The sequence below is a fragment of the Chiloscyllium plagiosum genome, unplaced genomic scaffold (assembly GCF_037043375.1).
Source record: "Chiloscyllium plagiosum isolate Xiang-an unplaced genomic scaffold, Cpla_swu_hap1 HiC_scaffold_11, whole genome shotgun sequence".
In the NCBI taxonomy this organism is placed as follows: domain Eukaryota; kingdom Metazoa; phylum Chordata; class Chondrichthyes; order Orectolobiformes; family Hemiscylliidae; genus Chiloscyllium; species Chiloscyllium plagiosum.
In genome coordinates this window covers 83739349-83761394 of record NW_028270149.1, presented here as the reverse complement: position 1 = coordinate 83761394, position 22046 = coordinate 83739349, and the positions used below count along the sequence as shown (strand labels likewise).

At 41.6% G+C, this 22046-nt stretch overlaps 2 pseudogenes across 1 annotated transcript; both read left to right on the top strand.

Moving 5' to 3' along the window:
- Positions 1-743: 743 nt before the first annotated feature.
- Positions 744-14495, top strand: LOC122557536 (interferon-gamma-inducible GTPase 10-like; annotated as a pseudogene). The gene is made up of 3 exons (XR_015758701.1): positions 744-828; positions 12592-12754; positions 13478-14495. The product of XR_015758701.1 is annotated as an interferon-gamma-inducible GTPase 10-like (transcript).
- Positions 14496-15303: 808 nt separating this feature from the next.
- The window catches only part of LOC148148858 (T-cell-specific guanine nucleotide triphosphate-binding protein 2-like), a 32635-nt pseudogene continuing 25892 nt past the window's right edge, over positions 15304-22046 (top strand).

Genomic DNA, 22046 nt, shown 5'->3' with positions numbered 1-22046 from the left:
TTTTTACCAAGGGATGTGTTTATGGCATGTTGCATTAAATCAGAACAGCTCTTTGTTGAGTTGTGGACGATATCATGTCGGTCGAGTTTTCAAATAGTTGTTATTCTAAATTTTGTTTTCTTTTGCTTGTGTTTCATTTAGTAGTCTGTAAATAAATTTTATTTTGTTTAAAACTCAGTAGTTTGACCAGCTGCATCACTCTTGATGAAGGGCCCCTGCCCGAAACATTGATTTTCCTGCTTCTCAGATGCTGTCTGACCTGCTGTGCTTTTCCAGCACCACTCTAATCTTGACTCTAACCTCCAGAATCTGCAGTACCCACTTCCACCTCACTCCTGGAATGCCCACCTTACACTTGCTTAAAACAACTAGGAAAGTTAGGATCTGGGCTACCTGCTTGAAAAGTTTTGATGGGATTTGGCCTGGGTCTAACAAGTTGAGCCCAGGTCCCTGGCGCTGAGGCAACAGTGCTAACCACTGAGTAACCATGCTGCCTTGTACTTGGAGTGAAGTTTCTCAGACTAATCCTTCATTATGCAGAATATTCAGGATTCACTGATTCCACTTCTTGTGAAAATAAAGCGTAATAGATTTTTGCGAAGCACCAAGTAGAAAACTATAATCTACCCAGCAACAAGTGAGTATTCATGTGTATAATTCCCATTGGACAGTATGCAGTAATCTGCTAACTAATAACAGTCCCTGTTCTGTACCCGGCGCTCAGTGTCCCTGGTGAGGGAGAGCAGCAGGAGCAGTCACTCTGCATTAAGGTGCTGACAGTGGGAGAACTTCACTGATAGACTCTCCTCCTTCAAGGAAGCAGCACAGGTAAGGATCAAGGATCAAACAATAAACTGGAGGGGAGGGGAGTCAGTGAAATAATAAAGGAGAATCACATTCAATAGGTTTAAACTACTCAGTTAAAAATGTTGTGAATGATTTTCTTCATTGTCTCCATCTCTCTTTCATCGTTCTCTCTATTTTCCATTGCGGCCGCTCGGCCCTTCGAGGAAGCCAGTGCCGCGACGATGATGCTCTGTCTCTCTCTCTGGTCAACTTCTGAGTGTGTTCAGAACAGGAATTTCCAGTTTATCCTGGGTTTTACAGGCAGTGGAATGAAAAGGAAACTGCTATAAGAAGAACGAACTGCAGGAAGTACGTTTAGGTTGAGGCTGTGTTTATGGGAGCGGGGAGTGATGCCGAGCAATGAAACAGGATGTGTAGATTGATCTCAGGAGAGACTACTCTCCTGTCAAGTGCAGACAAGAAACTCATTGGAAATACCTGCAATGGAGAGAGCAATGTCCTGATGTTTGATCCTTTCTATTCCGTGTCTTTAATTATTCGAAACAATTAATCCACTTTCTATGTGATTTTTTAGCCTTTAATTTGATTCATGGCAAGGTTGTCCAGCTGTAGTTGTCCTTGAAGGGATGGTGGTGTATCGTTATTATTAATGTTTGCTATCACTGCACCATTACTGAGCACATAATAATGGCCCGAATCTTCAGTCACCAAAGTAGTGAAATCTGTACAAGTTGCTGTGCATCAGAACCTGCACAGTTCCTGCTCCCTACCAATCCCCTCCACACACAAACACAGGCCTACAGTCATATGCATAGACACATATATACACAAGCAGACACACAGACAGGCATACAGACATACTGACACATATACGCACACACACAAATAGATACACGTGTACACGCAGTCACATGCACAGACATGCAAAAGACAAACACACACATGCACACACACACACAGATATACAAATAAACCTGCATAGGCACACACATACAGACACACGAGCACTGAAATAACCGAAAATTTAAATTTTCAATGAGCTAATTCATACTTCTTTAGACACTTTACGAAACATTGAGTTTGGGTATGAAACTTGGGACCAGATACTTATCTGCAAAATATAATAGTAGTCAATACCTGGACTAACTCAGAATGTGAGCCAATTGCAGTTGAACTGAGCATAGAGTCATAAAGATGTACAGCATGGAAAAAGATCCTTCATTCCAAATCGTCCATGCCAACCAATTATCCTAACTTAACCTAGTCCCATTCCACATTTGGCCCATATCCCTCCAAAACTCTTCTTATTCATATACCCATCCAGATGCCTTTTAAATGTTGCAATTGTACCTGCCTCCACCATTGCCTCTGGCAGCTCATTCCAAACATGCACCATGCTGTGCGTGTAAAGGTTACCAGTCAGGTTCCTTTTAAAACTATCCCCTCTCACCTTAAATCTATGCCCTCTAGTTTTGGACTCCCTGACCCTGGGGAATAACATTGGCTGTTTACCCTATCCATGCCCTTCATGATTTCATTACCTTCTATAAGGTCACCCTGCAGCTTTTGATGCTCCAGGGTAAATAGTCCCAGCTTATTCAGCCTCTCCCTATAGCTCAAACCCTCCAACACTGGCAGCATCCTTGTAATTTTTTTCTGAATCCTTTGAAATTTCACAACATATTTCCTATAGCAGTGAAACCAGAACTGAACACAGTATTCCAAAAAGGCCTAACCAGTGTCAGAGAACAAAGAACAATACAGCACAAGAACATGCCCTTTGGCTCTCCAAACCTGTGCTGACACATCTTGACCTTCTGTAATAAAACTGTCTTCTCTTACAGGATCCATATAACTCTATGCTGCTATTGTGTCTGCTTCCACTACCACTTCTGGCAGCACATTCCAAACACTCACTATCCTTTTTGTGAAAAACTTGTTTTGCACATCTCTTTTAAAATTTGCCCTTCCACACCTTGAACCTGTGTCCCCTAGTAATTGACCTCTCCACCCTGGGAAAAGGCCTCATAATTTTGGACTCTATCCAGGCCATTCACAGTCTTATAAACTTCTATCAGCTTGCCCCTGAACCTCCTGCATTCCAGTGAAAACAAGGCCAGTCTATCCAACCTTTCTTCAAAGATAAAATTCCCCCATACCAGGCAACATCCTGGTAAACTTTTTCTGGACCTTCTCCTAAGTATCCACATCCATCTGGTAGTGTGGTGACCAGAACTGTACACAATATTCCAAGTATGGCCTAACTAAAATTAAATAAAGCTGGTGTGTAACTTGCCTATCCTTACACTCAGTACCCTTTCCAATGAAGGCAGGCATGCCATGGGCCTTTTTTACTACCTTATCCATCTGCGCTGCCACCTTCAGTGATGTTTGAACCTGCATATCTGCCTATCAATGCTCCTAAGGGTTCTGCCATTCACTGTATGTTTTCCACATGTACTTGATTTTCCAAAATGCATCACATCACATTTGTCCAGATTAAACTCCATCTGCCATTTTTCTGCCCATCCCTCTAACTGGTCTATATCCTTCTGTATCCTCTGACAATCCTCCTCACTCTCCACAACGCTATTAATCTTTGTATCATTCGCAAACTTATTAATTAACCATGGTTTCCTCCAAATCACTTATGTAGACTACAAACAGCAGGGGTCCCAGCACTTGTCCCTGTGGAACACCACTAGTCACTGTTCTCCATTCCAAAAAGCATCTATCCACCGCTGCTCTCTGTCTCCTATGACTAAGCCAGTTTTGTATCCATCTTGCCAGCTCATCCCTGAAACTATGTGACCTCACCTTTTGAACCAATCTGCCATGAGGGACCTTGTCAGAGGCTCTACTAAAGTCCATGTAGACAATATCAACCGCTTTTCCCTCATCAATCATGTTTGTTACCTCCTCAAAAAAATCAAGTTAGTGAGGCACAACCACCACTGGCAAAACCATGATCTATATCACAAATAAGTCCATTTGCTTCTAAATGTATGTATATCTTGTCCCTGAGAATATTTTTGAATAATTTCCTACCATCGACGTGAGGCTCACAGGCCTGTAATTTCCTGAATTATCCTTGTTACCCTTCTTAAACAACAGGACAACTCTGGCTATTCTCCAATCTTCAGGGACCTCACCTGTGGCCAAAGAGAATACAAAGATGTCTGTCAATGCCCTAGTAATTTGTTCTCTTGTCTCCCTCAATATACTGGGATAGATCCCATCAGGACTAGGTGTTTATCTACTTTAATACATTTTAGGACGCACAACACTTCTTCATTTTTATTAGCGATTTCGCTTAGCGATTTGACACTAGCTTCCCTGAGAAAATCCTCCACCAATTCCTTTTCTTTGGTGAATACAAACACAAAATATTCATTTAGGACCATATCTATCCCTTCTGGCTCAAGACATAGTTTCCCTCCTTTGTCCTTGAGTGGGCCAACGGTTTGCCTGGCTACCCTCTTGCTTTTCATGTATATACAAAAAGCTTTGGGATTCTCCATAATCCTGTTTGCCAACAACTTTTCACGACGCCTTCTGGCCCTTCTAATTCCTTGTTTAAGACCTTTCCTACTTCCCTTATATATATCAAGTTCCCATTGTCCTAGACCTTATGTATGATTTCTTTTTTGTGTCCTGTACAGCTGCAGATGACCTGCCAACACCTTTACTCGACCAATAACGGTAAGTGTACTAAAAGCCATCTTCAGTACCCTGTCTATCTGCGACTCCACTTTCTAGGAACTACAAACCTGCACTCCAAGGTCTCTTTGTTCGGCAACACTCCCCAGGATCTTACCATTAAGTGTTTAAGTCGTGCCCTGGTTTGCATGATCAAAATGCAGCCCCTCACATTTATCTAAATTATACTCTATGTGACCACCCCCATTTACCTACTCCCCCCCCTCTCCCCCGCAATTATGACCTGACCCAACTATCTCTCTTACCACAACATCCCAACCTGACTTGACATTGCCCACGACCGTCGCCACTCATTTGCAACGTGACCCTCTCTCCGAGCACCTCCCCCTGTAACTAAACGAATGACTCCTCATTCACCTTCCCACCCATCTGTTGTTTCCTCTGGGTATAATGTTAGTGACATAAAAATTGAGAAAAGGTTCTGTCTGAGAATAAATATCAAAAGTTTACTCATAAAACAACTACACATACTTCACCTTTATCACAAACATCAAGAAGGTCTGAACTCTACCTTGTGAATTTGAAATGCCGATCAGCCATGATTAAATGGCAGAGTGGACTCGTTGGGCCAAGTGGCCTTACTTCCACTCCCATGTCTTATGTCATATCACTGAACATCTCACAAGGTTCTCATGCACAACTTCCACTGGAAGTATGATTGGTCATCAGAAAACCCATGCCAATATTGTAATACCTTTCCTATTACCTTTAAATAATCAGATTACTCCCTGAGAAACATGTACAAGGATACAGATCAAAAGTAACAGATCTAATTAAGACACATTATAATTACACTTTGGGATAATATTTCATGGGATATATAACATGGCTGGATTAAGTTCTTATACAGTTGTCAGGCTGTGATTACACAGTTTCATAATGTTGTGTATAAATTGAAGTGAACTGCTCAATGTAGATGTGGCCTGTCTTACATTATTATTGGGTGTGCTGTTACAGGACATTAACAAAATGCTTTCAGTGGCTTAGTCATCACCTTGGATTATCCTGTGCTTTATCAGATGCAATTTAAATGTGTCTTCTATTCTGCCTTATAGCAGTCATAGAGTCCCCGCTGAGTACTTTGTGTCCGTATACTTCCTTGTACCCACATGTTATTTTTTGTCTCTTATTTTGACCTGGGCAAACCTAATTTTTCCAGGAATATAAATGTTAAGAAATGGTGAAAGTACAGCTGTTTATATATCCAACAGTTCCTCAGAGTGTGTTCTTTTGAAGATTCTGTGATAATAAATTTATGTCTTTAATGCTCCAACAAAACAACTGTAAAATCATTCAAGTTACAGGAAAATACAACATTATAGTAGATGGTTTGTCAAGAACAAACATGAAATAAAGTTTGTTTTAGTAAGAAAGCTAATGCTGTGAGCAAAATTGACTTGTGTAGAATTGGTTATAATGAAAATCAGTCTGTCTTTAATGTAAGCATTTTATTTCTGTCAAATTACAATACAATTAGCTTCAAGAGGAAATTTTGATGGGAAGTAAAATATATTGGAAAGATACTTTTTCATATTTTGGAATGGGATTAGTGTACTGTTGGTTTGCAGTATATTGTTAATATTTGGAAACTTGAAAGCAAAGAAAAATGGATTTTAATTTCACCTCTGTGAAGGTAACTTAAAACTTTTTAAAATGATCAGAAGTTAACTTTAAATAATGATGTAGTGCTTTTCTGTCTGTGCTACTGACCCAGAAGTATCATAGACTAGTCTATGCTTGCTCTCTTTCTTTATTTGAAATAGAAATACCACAAATCACACAATACCACAAGTATTCACTGCATCAGCTACCTTCGTTGCAGGGAAGTGTGGATCCTGATGTGGTAAGATTTATGAAGATATCATAAATTATTCAATTTTCTTGAACTTAAGCTTCCAGCACCTTTGTTGATCTTGTCTCAGTAGCTGTCTCAATGTTCATTTACTTCTTCCAAAGCAATAGGAATTTTCCAACTTGCTTCACCATTCCAAGGAATTGTTAAAGTTCTGCAGCATTCCTAAATAAATGGGCACTACGCTACAATCACCAGGCAGGGATGTTAACAGAACAGTGGTAACAGAACACTTCAGCAGTCAAAGATATTCAACCCGGATCTTCAGGTGACTGTCCTCCAAAGCAGACTTTGAAATATGCGCTAACGCAGAGTCGCTGAGCAGAGACTGATAGCCAAGATCCATACCCATGGGAACAGCGTCAACCGGAATCTTGGGTTCATGTCACACTACAAGTGACCCCATCAATTATACGCTCTCACAAATACATACACACATACACACACACTCTCACACAAACACAATCTCACACTCACACAGGTCCTTAGTCTGACACACACTCTCCTTCTCTTCATACATTTAAAAATCAAACAACACCAGGTTATAGTCCAACAGGTTTAATTGGAAGCACTAGCATTCGGAGCGCTGCTCCTTCATCAGGTGGTTGCGGAGTGTAAAATTGTTATACACAGAATTTATAGCAAATGTTTACAGAGTGATGTAAATGAAATTATATATTCAAAAAGACCTGGATTGTTTGTTAAGTTTCTCATCTGTTAGAATGACCATGTTGGTTTCTGTTCTTTCATATGTAGATCGCAAAAGTTTTTTAAAAGTTACATTACTTTAACAATTGGTGTCATGTCGGCCTAGATAATGTATTGAAGGTGTGAGCTGCCCTGTGTGAGACTATCTGTGCCATAGTGGGCAAACTGATTCTAATCTTAAAAACAGATTTACGAAATCTTACATGGATTCATGCAGTTTTTGAGCAAAGTAAAATGCAATTCTGCAAGTACAGATTCACCCCACAAACTTATATGTGTATGTGTGCATGTTGGTGAGTGTGTGTGTGTGTTGGGGGGGAGGGGGTGTGGAGAAGCGTTGGGGGAGGTTATGGGTGTCTGTGAGAGAGTGTGTTATGTGTGTGAGTGCAAAGGGGTATAAGTCTGTGAGAGCGTGCGTGTGGAAGTGTTTGTGTGAGCATATGAGAGAGGGTCTGTGTGAATGTATGGATCTGTAGGAGTGTGTGTGTATGAGCGTGTGTGTGGGAATGTCTGTGTGTCTGTCTGTGTGAATGCATCTGTCTGTGTGTGTGCGTCTGTCTGTGCGTGTGTATAGTGCAATGGGGTCACCTGTACTGTGACATGAACCCATGGTCCTGGTTGAGGCCATCCTCATGGGTACTAGAGTTGGCTATCAGCCTTTGCTTGGCCACTTTTTGTTGTTGCCTATCCCGAAGTCCACCTTAGAGGACAGTCACCCGAAGGTCTAAGGTCGATTGTCCCGGACCACTGAAGTATTCTCCAACTGGGAGGGAACACTCCTGTCCGTTGATTTGTTCTACAGTATCCATTCATTCATTGCAGTAGCCTCTGCTTGGTTTCAACAGTGTACCATGCCTCACAGCATCCTTGCATGCAGCACATGAGATAGACAACATTGGCTGAGTCACATGAGTACCTGCCACATACATAGTGGAAGGTGTCCCCATCATGAACGGATGCCCCAGTCAGAAAACATTTCAGTGGTCCGGAACATTTGACCTCGGACCTTCAGGTCACCATCCTCCAAGGCAGACTTCGGGACAGGCAACAACGCAAAGTGGCCGAGCAGAGACTGATAGCCAAGTTTGGTGCCCATGAGGATGACCTCAACTGGGACCTTGGGTTAATGTCACACTACAGGTGAGCCCACGGCACTACACACACACACACTTACACACGCACCCCTTTCTCACACTCGCAGACGTACGTGCACACGCACACACTCTCTTTCTCGCCTCCCCCCTCCCTCACACAAACACACACACACAAATCTGTGGGGTGAATTTGTATTTGCAGATATATTCTGTTTTGTTCAAAAAGCACACAATCTGTAGACAGTCAATCAATATGGCATTTTATAAAATTGTACTTTGCAAGTAAAGCCAGTCTGACTCCATGTGAGGACACAGACAGACTCTGAACAAGACCTTACACCTAAAATGCATTGTCTGATATGAGATGTCTCCTCTTTTACACTGATAAAACCTTAAATTATCTTGGGGCAGTGGCTTAAAAGAAATTCTGTGATCTACATATTAGTTGAAAGATGTGCCTCCATTCTAACTGATTAAAGACTTAACCGCCATCTTGGTTTGTTCGTTACATTTGCATCAGTTGTATGAACTTTTGATATTTTACTTATAAATTCTGTGTCCAATATATCCTCCTCATTGACACCTGAAGAAAGAGCGAGACTCTGAAAGCTTGTGTTTTCAAATAAACCCGTTGGACTATAACATGGTGTCATGTGATTTTTGACTTTGTCCACCTGAGTCCAACACTGGCCCCACCTCCACATCATGGCGACCATCAACTGCCAGCTCAAAGTGGAGAGGATCTCAAAAAGATTGTGCATATCAACACAGACATCAAGTTTCTACAGAAATGCAAGAAAGCAAAAAAGATCCCAAAAGGACTACAGATCACAAACCTACTCAAGTCGACAAAAAACACAGATTACACTTTCCCCAAACTCCTCAATCATCTCATACACCAACTCTACAGCAAGCACTGTAACCTTGAAGAAGGATTAAGGCTCCGATAGCTTGTGTTTTAAATAAACCTGTTGGACTATAACATGGTGTCATTTGATTTTTGACTTCCTATATAATGGTAGTTTTCTGATAACTTTAGTTTTTAGTGGCTCACCCATGATCCTGCTGACTTGCGCAATATGTCTGAAAATGTTTTTTCTTTGATTTTGTTGAGTATTTGGCCTGCATCATGTAAGACTCTGATCCGCTCTGTTTGACCAGTTCCTTTTTCATGGATTCATGAATCTGGAATTCTACCTCACCTTCCAATCTGTTTGACATTGGTCACTGAAAGATTTCCAGAGTGAGTAGAATTCTGAAAGATAACCTACTTGAACAACAATGTCTGAAGGGAGTTCTGATTGTGGTTGGTGTCTCTATTCTTTGACTTGGGGTAATTGTCTTAATCTCCTGTTGGTATCCCATTACATAAGCACGTCATTAGCTTTATTAGGCTCCTGTCCACTGATACCATTGGGTCGATCCATTTAACTGTATTAAATCCAAGTAGATTCAGGTAGAAACATTTTCTTTGAGGACTGCAACCAAACCTGAATACAATATGAATGAATGATTTATTGTCATGTGTGTTTTACAGTAAAATACAATAAAATACAGTGAAAAGCTTTTATTTGTCACCATAGTTTGGCACCATTCTGATAGTTTAGGAATAAGAGGAAAAAGAAAAAAAACATAGTTTAAAGAGAAGTCCATCTACATACAAATTCTGAGGAGGCACAGAGCCATCACCGCCTCATCAGACCCAACTAACATCAAAGTTATCAATACTCAGACACCACCTTTCATCATTGAACTGATTCATCTTCGCCACCATCCACGCCGGGCACACCAACGACAAAGTTGCCAATCCTCAGGTGCCATCTTTCACCAATGGGTCTACCTCGCTGGTGTTGCCTCAGGGCTCACTCTCTGCGCTGGGCAGGTTCATGTAACTAGCAAACCTCCATTTACCTGGGCAGATTACTGTACCTAATTGTTCTCACCATTGTGGCAATGTGCCATCACTTCCTGCACTTTCTGCCCATTGTGTGGCTCATTTGTGTTGCACTTGAGACTTTACAAAGTGATATTCCATCCTTATTTTACCCTGTTCTAGTGAGTTTACATTTTAGCACATTAACAACTAACTGAATAGTCTGACACTGTTTCTCATATAGGCCTTCATCGCATGCAAATACCTAATTTTGCTTATTTAACTCCATTTATTGAGCAACCTGAATAGCTTTCTGTCATGTTAAATCACAACTAGCTTGCAAGTTTCCCCAATCCTCCAGAACTGGGAATATTTACGAGAATGGTAGGGAGGATTCCATGCCTTAAGCCCTGGAACCATGGCTCATTGGTTCCTGCTTCTTACCTGCTGAAGGCCTTTGCTCACTGCTGACCAGATTCTGAACCTATGTCTCAGTATTCAATTTCTGGTCCCATACTGTCATAGAGGCATAGGTACAGGTCAGAAACAGACCCTTCGGCCCAGTTTGTCCATGCTAACACTCTGGTCAGTCTTCTTGTTTTTTGTAAGTCCTGTGGATCACTTCTGTTATTACTGTTTTATAATTTGTTAACGGTTTCACTGTCACCATGTTTTGTTACATGCTGGAGTTGTGAGGTTCTCTGTGATTCGTCTAACCACCCAAAAGCCAAGCTGCTTGAATCTTTGAGTTTTTTCACCAGAACCATTTATTGACAGAGACTATTACAGACCTCCAGGCATGAGAATAGACTTGAGCTCTTTTGCCAGGCCTCTCTAGCTAGACATGTGCATGGCACGTAATATTACATCATTTTAAGGGATGTGTCTTTGTTAACCTGCATCTTACTTTCCATCGTCCCTCAAGCTTTGTCCTTTTTATACTTAAATCCAACAATTTCTCCATTTTGAGTTTTATTATTTCTCCATTGGTTTTTATATTAAGGTTCTCCTTGATTTAGTTTTGCTTTCCTTCTTATGCGTAGTTAGGTTATCCAGTACCATGAATGATCAATACAGAGTTAGTATCTGGTTAAGTCAGACATTTCCTGAGTTTTATTCATTGACAATTAATGTCTAATTGTAGCAACTTTGAGACATTCAATGGAAGGTAAAGTGCAAGATACAGTATTCATGAAGCTAATAGCAGAGTGATGATAATCTGTAGCAACTTGTGATAATTCACAATTTATGCGGTACCTCCAACGTTGTTCAGGTTGTTGACTGATTTATGTTTTTAAAATATTATTTACCATGCAGACAACACTATTTTCACATTAAAATTTAACCTCACACTTGCCATATCCACTCCACTTTCTCTCTCTCTCTGCGTTCCACGTCAGGAGCTACTTTCGTGAAGTATTGAGGGAGAAACATAAGAATCTTCACATCCCACTCCTTCCCTCATTCTCTGACTGGGTGAAAATGGAAAAAGGGTGTATTTTCTAGTTTCTCAGCCTTGATCTCACTCTGATTAAGAATGATTCCTTACACCAATCATAGAGTCATAGAGACATACAGACAGAAACAGACCCTTCAGTCCAACTCGTCATTGCCGACCACATATCCTAATCTAATCGAATCCCATTTGCCAGCACTGGCCCATATCCCTCCAAACTCTTCCTATTCATATACCCATCCAGACACCTTTTAAATTTTTCAATTGTACTAGCCTCCACCACTTCCTCTGGCAGCTCATTCCATACAGGTACCATCCTCTGTGTGAAACAATTGCCCCTTAGGTCCCTTTTAAATCTTTCCCCTCTCTCCCTAAACCTATGTCGTCTAGTTCTGAACTCACCCACCCCAGGGAAAAGACTTTGTCTATTTATCCTATCCATGCTCCTCATGATTTTATAAACCTTCATGAGGTCACCCCTCAGCCTCCAATGCTCCAGGGAAAACAGCCCCAGCTCGTTCAACCTCTCCCTATAGCTCAAATCCTCCAACCCTGGCAACATCCTTGTAAATCTTTTCTGAACCCTTTCAAATTTCACAAAATCCTTTTGATAGGAAGGAGACCAGAATTGCACACAATATTCCAACAGTGGCCTAACCAATGTCCTGTACAGCCACAACATGACCTCCCAACTCCTGTACTCAATACTCTGACCAATAAAGGAAAACATACCAAACACCTTCTTCACTATCCTATCTACCTGTGACTCTACTTTCAAGGAACAATGAACCTGCACTCCAAGATCTCTTTGTTCAGCAACACTCCCTAGGACCTTACCATTAAGTGTATAAATCCTGCTAAGATTTGCTTTCCCAAATGCAGCACCTCACATTTATCTAAATTAAATTCCATCTGCCTGTCCTCAGTCCACTGGCCCATTTGATCAAGATCCCGTTGTAATCTGAGGTAACCCTCTTTGTTGTCCACTACACCTCTAATTTTGGTGTCATCTGCAGTCTTGTACTTTATCTGATGGTGAATAAAGTGCTGCCACTCACACTCTCTACTCTCCCTCTAACAGGAGAAAACCAAACACAACCAAAAACAAAGAAGTGACATCGTGGGAGGAGTTACGGCCTTCTAGCCCCTCCCCCTTTCTGAGGAGGGCTCTCTGGAATCACTGGACAGTCAGACGGGGAAAGCAGTGAGAGACACAGAAAGAGGATGGGAGGAGCCAGCTCCAGGTTAGTCAAGAAACTCCTCATATTGTGTCACCTGTTCCAGCACAGCCTGTCATTGTAACACATGCCCCTTATTGAGTGGCATCACTTGTAATGAGCATGTACTGGCAATTCTCCAGCTTCAGTACCTCTGTTTACCTCCCCTCTTCTTCACCTCGACAGCACAATGGAAGCAGCCTCAGTTTGAGCTGTACCCACCTGGCAAATTATCAAGCCCATTACTGTGGAGGAATACACACTTTGTAGAGCTTAGTTAGTCTGAGATGAGACAACATGATGACGTACACACGGTGAGTGATGAGAAGCAACTTAGCCTTGGTAAGTGTGAGCTAACTGTAACAGTCTTGAAGAAGAACAGGTGCTCTTCCTTAGCTGTGAAAACTGAAGACAAAGTACAAGAGCTCTTATGGTCCAGTGGTAGCGTCCCTACCTGGGAGCTAGGAGACATGGGTTTAAGTCCCACCTGCTCTAGAGGTATGTAATAACTGAACAGTTTGATTAGGAAATGTCAGAGACATGTTAACTCATTATTCCTCTCATTGCTTGGTATGAGACTTTCTGTGCATAAATTAATCGTCACTAGCAATAGCATACCAACAGCCCTAAACCTCCAAAAATAATTCATTAGGTGTTAAGTGTGTGCGGAAATTTCAAGGAAGTGTGACAATGTTTTCTGTTAAATGTATTTTCTTTTAGTCAAATATCATGTAAAATGTTCACTTTCAGAAATCGGTTGAGTCAGTCTTCAGACTCTTTATTCTGCAGTCAAGATGAGTTCAACAAAACTGAAGTCACATTATGAAATGGGTGGGCTGGAGTCAGTTCCACTGCTGCAGAAGAAGATAAATGATCTGAGCAACACAGAGCTGAACATTGCAGTGACAGGAAAATCAGGCGCAGGGAAATCCACCTTCCTCAATGCGATGAGAGGGCTTAAGATAGATGATGAGGGAGCAGCCAAAACTGGGACGATCGAAACCACAATGGAGCCAATCGGATACACACATCCAAGACTACTTCATGTTATTTTCTGGGATCTGCCAGGAATTGTAACAGATGAATTCCTGCGAAACAAATACGTGAGGGAAATGAAATTTAAAAGATTTGATTTCTTCATTATTATCTCAGCCTGTCGATTCTCTGAAAATGATACAAAACTTGCCAAAGAGATTAAACAGCTGAAGAAGAATTTCTACTTCATTCGATCTAAGATTGACGATGATCTTGATTCGTTGAGCAAAGGAGAGAGGAATTTTAATGAATAGGGAGAACTGGAGAAGATGAGGCATGACTGTGTCAGCCACTTGCAAGATGCAGGGATCCCATCACCCCGAGTGTACCTGATATCAAGCTTTGGTTTGAATTAGTATGATTTTAATTTGTTCAGCAAAGCTCTAGAAAATGGTCTCCCAAACAAAAAGAAACGTGTGTTCATATTGGCACTCCCAAACCTAAAGTCAGAGATTGCAGAGAAGAAAAGGAAAGAGCTAGAGAGCCAAGCCTTGGATGTACAGAGACTGTTGAATGATGAATCAATGTGGGATGGGTAAGTCAATGATATAGCTGCTATAGTAAAGAGCTCTAATTCTGAATGTTATAGGAATTCTACTCTGAAAGATTCCAATTTAGTGAATAATACTCAAAATATTCCTCATCCTCTTCTGGGAAGAGGATCTATGGATCAGTGTTTAGTGACAGGGTGTGTCTAGTTGTAATAACAAGAGGGATTGAGGACTGTGAATTTTAAAGGAGAGCACGCATTTTCACACACACTTGCTGAGTCCCTTCATTCAGGAAAAGAAAATGTTCCAGTCCCTATAATCATTGAATCATCCAGTATAGGATATGAACATTCAGCTCAACATTTCTGTGGTTTGAAACGCCTGTGTTCCTCAATGATAGCATTCCCGTGTCCAGCCCCTTTTCTGTAATGTTCTTGTTTCATTAACAGCAAGAACATCATTACTAAAATGGACAAACATGGATTTACAGTGTAAACAAACCCACTGGTGCTGTAGAATTGATTCAGTGTTGGTGATTTTTGGTTTGGTTCTTTGTTTTGACCCACATGGGTATCATCCTATGATGATAGGTCCAGCCTGTTCAACATTTCCTCACAAGACAACCCCTTCATTCTGGGAAACAATCTGGAAAATATTCTCTGAACTTGCACCGCTGCAAGTGCTCAGTGCTATTGGAGCAATCCACCAACTTCATCCTGTACTCAAACTATGGCAAACATTGTCCAAAAATGGATGAATTCTTTGCAGTTCTGTGTGAGAAGCACTTAGTGGGCGGCATGGTGGTGCAGTGGTTAGCACCGTTGCCTCACAGCGCCAGAGATCCGGGTTCAATTCCCGCCTCAGGCGACTGACTGTGTGGAGTTTGCACGTTCTCCCCGTGTCTGCGTGGGTTTCCTCCGGGTGCTCCGGTTTCCTCCCACAGTCCAAAAATGTGCAGGTTAGGTGAATTGGCCATGCTAAATTGCCCATAGTGTTAGGTGAAGGGGTAAATGTAGGAGAACGGGTCTGGGTGGGTTACGCTTCGGTTGGTCGGTTTGGACTTGTTTGGCTGAAGGGTGTGTTTCCACACTGTAAGTAATCTAATCTAATCAAAGCTAACAATGAAAGAACAAAGGAATTGGGCCAGGATCAGGTTATACCAGAACAATGAAAACACAGAGCAGTACACATCTGTACCACTTTCATAGTTGCACACAAGTGTCCACTGTTATGGACCAGCCCATACCCCCTCAAAACATTTTAAGAAGGTAGCGCAGACCCTACCTTTTCTAATTGTTTTAGGCAGACGTGAAGTGGATGTTCCAGGAGTGACGCAGCTAGTCAAATCACTCAGTTTGAAAGAAGGCAGGATTTATTTACATACAAACAAAAGAAAACTGAATTTAGAATAACATAACTATTTGAAATCCAACCGACACAAAAACCCAACTTAATAAAGAGCTGTTCCAATATCCTACAATCTCCCATAAATGCACCCCTTTACAAAAAGGTCGATTCAAACACAGGTTCTTACAGGAGAGAGATGTCAGAGGGAGAGGGGATCAGCATGGGACTGTTCCTTTGGGTTCCCAGCTAAAAGCTAACCCAAAACTGGAAAAAACCCTGAACTGGGAGAATTAGCCACTCCTCTTTCATTGTACAAGAATTTATAAAAAAACCTGAAGGTGTTTTCTGATTGTTGAATTAGACAGCATCTGTTAGCCATTACTAAAGTAGCCAATTGAGTCATTTTGGCACCATGTCTTTACACCTGCTCTCAAAAAAGAACCAAGGACAGAATAACCTTGTTAAAGGAGCAGCATCATCATACCTCAAAGAGGTGAATACACATACTAACCAACTGTGTCATCTACTGTGTCCGCTGTTCCCGATGTGGTATCCTTTACGTTGGGGAGACAAGATGCCAAAATTGTGGACCGTTTCAGAGAACACCTCTGGGACACACACACTAACCAACCCCACCACCTTGTGGCTAAACACTTTAACTCCCCCTCCGCCAAGGGCATGCAGGTGCTGGGCCTCTTCAATCGCCAAACCCTAATCACCCGCCGCCTGGATGAAGAACACCTCATCTTCTACCTTGGGACCCTCCAACCACACGGGTTCAATATGGATTTCACCAGTTTTCTCATTTCCCCGCCCCCAAACTTACACCAGTCTCAACCTTCCAACTTGGCAGCGCCCTCTTGAACAGTCCTACCTGTCCATCTTCCTTCTTTGCTCCAATCTCCTCTCTGAGCTATCACTTCAACCACACCTTCATCTGTTTATCGCATTCTCAGTTACCTTCCCCCCAGCCTCACCTGCCCTCCCATTTATCTCTCAGCCCATGGCCCAGAAGTCTCATTCCTGATGAAGGACTTATGCCTGAAACATCGACTCTCCTGCTTCTCAGATGCTGCCTGACCAGCTGTGCTTTTCCAGTGCCACACTTTTTGACTCTGATCTCCAGCATCTGTAGTTCTCAATTTCTCCTAAACTAACTAACCCCTCACTCTATTACAATTACACTGTTACAGCCCAGTGCACATGCAGTTCATCATTATACAATGAACCTCCATACAAACTCAGTCATACAGGGTTCTTCAGTATAGATCACTCCTTACAAGAACGGGTGCAGTCGCAAGTCACCTCTAAAGCAATATACCATAGAGCAGTATATTCATAGACCCCTGGAATAGCCTCAAAGACCAGTGTCCTCTTGTTGACCTTCACCCTAATCCTTCCTCACCAACCTCTCCACTGCAAGGACACCATTCAAGCAGCAGCCAGTTGGCACCCACTCAGTTAGGATGGTCAGTTTGGAGGAAACTATATGGTGATACACAGACAGGAAGTGGAGAATTCAGATTTGGACTCGGGAAGCAATCTCTATTGTTTGGAGGGACAGAAAATCATTGCCCTTCGCTGTAGAACTTCAGGATTCAGATCAAAGAGGCCTGTTAATTAAGGGAAAGGATGTTATTTTCCAGCAAGCTTATAATTTACTTCATTGTTTATTGTTTGAACTAACGGTGAACAAATTAGGTATCATATTTGGCTACATAATGCTAATATTTCCCTTTCACAAGTAGTTCCTTAGCTTTGTAGTATTTGTAGACATCTTGAGGTTGTTGCATGTCCTGTCTTCGTGTCTGTGTCTTTCATCTGCTGTAAAATATTTTCTTTCAGAGGTCAGGTCACTCAAACTTCAAACGCTACTTGCTCCAGTCCAAGAGATCATGACATGGAATAATGCATATGACATGGGTAGATTGATACAGAAGAAGTTACATGATCTGGACAATTCAGAGCTGAACATTGCAGTGATGGGAGAAACAGGCTCAGGGAAATCCACCTTCATCAATGGGATGAGATGGCTTAAAGATGATGATGAGGGAGCAGCTGACGTCGGTAACACAGAAACTACAAAAGAGATAACTGGTTACAAACATCCCTATTTATCTCAAATTTGTTTGTGGGACCTGCCAGGAATTCAAATGACAAAATTATCAGCCAATGAATACGTAATGGAAATGGAATTTCAACAATATGATTTCTTCAATATTGTCTTTGATTGTCGATTCACAGAAAATGATCTAAAACTCGCCCAAGTGATTAAACAACTGGGGAAACAATTCTATTTCATTCGATCTAAAATCAATAATAATCTTTATTCAATGAGAAAGCAACGGAGAAAATTCAATGAAGGCGAAGAACTGAGAAAGATCAAGCATTACAGTGTCAGCAAATTGCAGGAGGCAGGGGTCCCATCACCCAGAGTGTTCCTGGTATCAAACTTTGATCTGAATCTGTATGATTTTAAACTCTTTAATAGAACTTTCGAAGATGATCTTCAGAGTATGTAAAATGTGCACATTTTTAGAGTCCCAGGTAAGGCTTCCAAATGTATGTTATGATGTCAGTACAGATCCCAAAGTTGGGTATTGACCAGTAATTTTCTTTGTTTAGAAATATCAGATACTCTTTTTTTTCTCATTTTTCCTCCTTCCTTCTTTTTTATCCATTAATGCCTATGACTTACCCACAAGGGATCGGAGGAGCTGGTGGGCCTCGGAAGAGCTAGTGGGCCTCGGAGGAGCTGGTGGGCCCCGGAGGCAAATCCTGGAGCTGCAGGAAAGCAGTCCTGGCTTTAGCCAGTGAAGGGAAGCAGGTCTGGAGAAAACCTACCTTGGAGCAGCTGAGAGACAGTGCGGAGTAGACTGGAACCTTGGAGCGGAGCTGGACTGGTGTATGGTGAGACAGGTCAGCTCACATGTGGAGACCCCTGCACTGAGCTACTGCAATGTAATGTTTATTTGTAATTTGTTTAGCTGACTGTAGTGTCTATCCTTTTAACTATGCCTTATGAAGTAATACAACTACTTTTTTCCTTTGTATTTCTCTTTTGCATCCAAGATGTGTATCTCGGTACTTATACCTAAGATAGCACCATAAGAGGCACCATTGTAAAACTTTTCACTGTATTCTATACTCCTGTCCTTGAGTACACATGACAATAAAGGATATTCTATTCTAAATCTTAAAGAATAAAGCAATGCCATTCCATGGTTTTAAACAAACAAAGACAAAACTTTACAAAGAAAAATGAAATAATCTACCATATATGTAAAGATAATTTATAATGTAATAATCAGAATTAACATGAGAGACAAATGGCTTAACAAACAATAACCTGTGGATGAAACTCTAAAGTGCACATCAAATATCAGATGTGGTCAAGACAGATCCTATGGATTTCTTCGCCAGACTTTGTGGTACTGTGGATCACAATTCTCATTAAAACTCCCATTAAAAATTCCAGTTGTTCACTGTGAAAAGTTCTAGCCTCAGAAATCCCTCAAAGCAGCTCTGGCTCAGACTGCAGCATGCCTGTTTGTGTTCTGGAAGTTCAGTCTCTTCTCAAGACTGCATTCCCAGCATTCCTGAGCCTACTTGCAACTGTCACAGAACTGGTTCAATGTCCGCGTGTTTTAGCTTCATTGAACTGTTGCTGCCCCTGAATTCCCTGGGAGCGACAGAATCTTTCTCAGCTGCAACAAGCATCTACTGCTGGAGGATTCCTCCACTCCTGTTCTTGTCTGAACTGAACTGTCAATGGATCCAAGGTCTTCTTTCAGTCTTAACTTTGCGGAGCTAACAGCCGCATCTCAGGAACATAGACCTACCCTCTCAGACTCCCTTTAACCCTTAAACTCTTTGTCCCTTAAACTACTATTCCTTGACCTTTGAACAGTATTAAATGAACAATTAGAACACCCTAAAAGGGTTCCACCTTTATTACGAGACTGAATCTTGTTTCTAATCGTGGACAGTTGTGCATGTTAAAAGTTACCATCTCCACTGAATTAAAGCTAGACAGCTACCACCTTCAAATACAGAAAACAAAAGTCATCACAGAAATTAAAAAGCTCTTAATGATAACCTTCTGAAATTGGAGAAAAGTCTGCATATACCTTTCCAGAACTAAGCTTGGGGGCATAAAGAAATAAGGGGAAAAGCCAAGGAAGTAAGTCTGAATGTTGGTAATAAAAGTTTCGAGCAGTGGGATCAATGTCAGACCCTGGATTCTAGCTTATGACATTGAGATACTGATCGGAGGCAAAAAACATAGAGTCATAGAGATGTACAGCATGGAAACAGACCCTTCGGTCTAACCCGTCCATGCCGACCAGATATCCCAACCCAATCTAGTCCCACCTGCCAGCACCCGGCCCATATCCCTCCAAACCCTTCTTATTCATATCCCCATCCAAATGCCTCTTAAATGTTGCAATTATACCAGCCTCTACCACTTCCTCTGGCAGCTCATTCCATACACGTACCACCCTCTGTGTGAAAAAGTTGCCCCTTAGGTCTCTTTTATATCTTTCCCCTCTCACCCTAAACCTAGGCCCTCCAGTTCTGGACTCCCCGACACCAAGGAAAAGACTTTGTCTGTTTAACATATCCATACTCCTCATAATTTTGTAAACCTCTATAAGGTCACCCCTCAGCCTCTGACGCTCCAGGGAAAACAACCCCAAAACAGCTCCAGCCTGTTTAGCCTCTCCTTATAGCTCAAATCACATCTACCGCTCTGCCCTCATCAATCCTCTTTGTTACTTCTTCAAAAAACTCAATCAAATTTGTGAGACATGATTTCCCACGTACAAAGCCATGTTGACTATCCCTAATCAGTCCTTGCCTTCCCAAATACATGTACATCCTGTCCCTCAGAATTCCCTCCAACAACTTGCCCACCACTGACGTCAGGCTCACTGGTCGATAGTTCCCTGGATTGTCCTTAGCACCCTTCTTAAACAGTGGCACCATGTTAGCCAACCTCCAGTCTTCCAGCACCTCACCTGTGACTATCGATGATACAAAATTATACCTCTCTTCACAGACCAGTGAATAGGTCAGAGAAATGTGTGAAATATCAGAAAGCTCTCCTGCTAAGTGAAATAACTCCAAATTTAACTACAATGTTTGAGTGAGATCTTGCTTCTTTCTCAGCTCAGGAGTTAATATCATCCCCAATACATCACTAGTTATTAGCTCGCAGTTTAGAGCAGAATCATCATTCCTTATCTCCTACATGTGGCTGAATGCTACCCTGAATGATTTCAGGGAGAATGCCCAGTGAGTGGCAATGGCTTCATTTAGGAATAGCAATAATCCAGATCAAGATTAGAGTGGTGCTGGAAAAGTAAGATTAGAGTGGTGCTGGAAAAGCACAGCAGGTCAGGCAGCATCCAAGGAGCAGGAAAATCGATGTTTCGGGCAGAAGCTCTTCATCATGACGGCTCCTGCCCAAAACATCGATTTTCCTGCCCCTTGAATGCTGCCTGACCTGCTATGCTTTTCCAGCACCACTCTAATCTTGATACTAATCTCCAGCATCTGCAGTCCTCACTTTCGCTTAGTAATCCATACCAACCTGCAGTTCAGTGAGTTGATACTGCAGCTGACAAATGAGCTGTTTAAACTAGCTCTTCATATAAATTCTTCTGTACAACATTTCGTTTTTGCTGAATTAAACTTCTGGAAGTATTTCTAATTCATTTCAAATGAGAGTTTTGATGGTGAAAACTTTGGTAATTTAAATAAAACATTACTTATATGATGCACACATCACTGGCAACACTATTACGTTTGGCCAAGTTTCTCTTCAACCAAGTGCTTGCTGGGCCATTTCAGAGAGCAGATAAAAGTCAAGCACGTCACTCTTGAGTCTGAAATTGTATGTAGGCCAGACCAGATAAAGGTGGGACATTATTGAATGAGGTGTTTCTGAAATGAGGCACGGGGACGAATCTTCCCAGGCACAAATGACCTGGGCATTGACAAGAAAGTTAGGAAAAGGGAATAAGATGGCAAGTGAGTGGCTTCTCAACTTTGAGACCAAAATATATAATTTTCAGCCAAGTGTTGAACTGTAAGATGAGATTCTCACTTGTGAGTAGCGAGAAGCCCATTTGTATGCATTAAAATCTCTTATTAGTTAATGACATGTGTCAACACACACACACCAGCTAGTTTCAAAACAGTTTCTACCCTACTGTTGTTAGAATACTGAATGGACTCACAAACTCTTATCATTCGCCTGTACCTGTGTTTTTGTTTTTGCCACTGTTTAACTATTATGCTACATAACTTTGTGATCTGTCTGTATTGCTCACAAGACAAAGCTTTGCACTGTGCCTTGGAACACGTGATAATAAATTCAATTCAATTCAATTCAATTAATCTCACCACAGTTGTAAACTGTTTCCCATTCGCCCATCACT